Below are 1,881 nucleotides of genomic sequence, written 5' to 3' on the forward strand. Positions count from 1 at the left end.
CTTTGTACTTAAAACAAGGGTATATGTGTGTCTGTGCACATGCACACAAGCATAGGCTCGTAGCTTCCTGTTTGCTTATTTATTTCAGATGCACACATTCATGCAAACACCAAAAAAGAAACTTTGCAAATTACTCCTTTCCCCTTTGTGAACTCAGCTCTGGAACAGCTGCCTTGTTATTTCATAGTTAATTTACAGGGATCCGATTCAAGGATCTGGCAGCTCATTTTGACAAGCTGAAATCTCCAGGTTGTCAAAGAAAGATCCATTTGTTTCATTTATCCTCATGCCAATTAGTTTCTTTTTCTCAGTCAGCTGTTAGTCTTAGGTTTTCAGAGTGACTAGGCCTGCAGCAATATCTTCACTTTCACACAAAACAATTTGTTCAATACAGTTAATATAACAAACTCCCAACCTGGCTGGGGGTAAGAGGATCGCCTAAGGTCTGTCTAAGGAGTGAAAAAGACAGTTACAGCGGTGGCTCCTTTAACCACTTTGTCAGGAAAGAGACAAAACTGAGCACAGAATAAGAAAGGGTACTGCCTATAGAGACTACACAAATAACAGCTGTTTTAATGTAGCTGGTTAAAGCTGCTTCAGTATACTCTTAGATTAGGGAGTCCCAGTTTTCTCTCACTACATCTGCATGAAACCTTTGGATTAAACATTTTTTACAGTCTAATGATGAAGATGCACTCCCCTTTATGTCTCTGACTTACCTGACTCCGCCAGATAGATTTGCTCCGCATATCCATCTGGAAACCTTCCGTTGAAGTAATTTTGGGAAGGGGCGAAAATACTGGTTAGCTGATTGGCCTATGTTGGTGATAGACGGGCCAAATGAACCAATAAGATTCGTCGTCGCTCGTAACAGAGCGACGACGAAAACACAACCACAAGCCAAGCTGCTCTTGCTGCTGCAGGTAAAGGCTCGTTAGCTCAGCAAAGAAATACTCTGTAATTCCGATAAAACTTGCTCGATAGCCACGCTAACGCTAGTTTCATCGGCTGAAGCCGCCATGCTGTTAAGACTGAACTGACGCGCTTCCCGTTGCGTCACACCTCAACCCGCCTCAAAGCCAACGCTGATTGGACGTTCGTTTGGTGAACGGCTCCAAATTTTCTTCAACGGAGAGTAGCCAGACTGATCTGCGAGTGAAACCTTGAAAGCTCGCGAGATCAGGATGGTCTCACGAGGCTAGTCTCTGACACCACACAGAATGGATTGAAGCAGCAGAGTGTTGAGGTGAGAAATCAAATAACAGCTCTGTTTAAAAGGGTGAGAAAAGCTTAATTTGATTCTGACTGAATAGGCCTGTAGTGTTCTGTGACAAGGAGCTAAATTTGGTTACTGGTCATTATTCTTTAAAAGACATTTACTTCTGGTTAATTTATTTTTTTGTTTAAACTATTTAAACCATATGATCCTGTTGACAGCCTCACCATAGGATAGTACTCCTAATGCCTCTGAATCGGTATACAGTGAAAGGGACTCAGACAAGCATCCTCCATCTGCATTTAATTAAGTTTTTTAATTACAAGGCAGTAAGGCTTTGCATAGAGACTGGCTCTAATGTTACACTTGAGAGGAGCGGGTGGTGACTGTGTCACGGACCGTGAGATGGGGCGACTGAAATTCCGCCAACTAACTAAAGGCTTTGAAACAGTCAGCAAATCTCCCATCATGCAGTAACAGAAAACATAAACAAAAATTAGCTTTCTATCTTGTTATTAATTGACAATTTTTTACTTTACAGCAGATTTTTACTGTGTTGGTACTGACATGTGCTGTGAATTGCATGCCAATAGAAATACTAGTGTAATGTTTACAAGTACAAACCCGATATTCTACCAACACAGAGTAACGTTTTTTAAAAGGTT

Source organism: Fundulus heteroclitus, chromosome 22 (assembly GCF_011125445.2).
Source record: "Fundulus heteroclitus isolate FHET01 chromosome 22, MU-UCD_Fhet_4.1, whole genome shotgun sequence".
Taxonomy (NCBI): Eukaryota; Metazoa; Chordata; class Actinopteri; order Cyprinodontiformes; family Fundulidae; genus Fundulus; species Fundulus heteroclitus.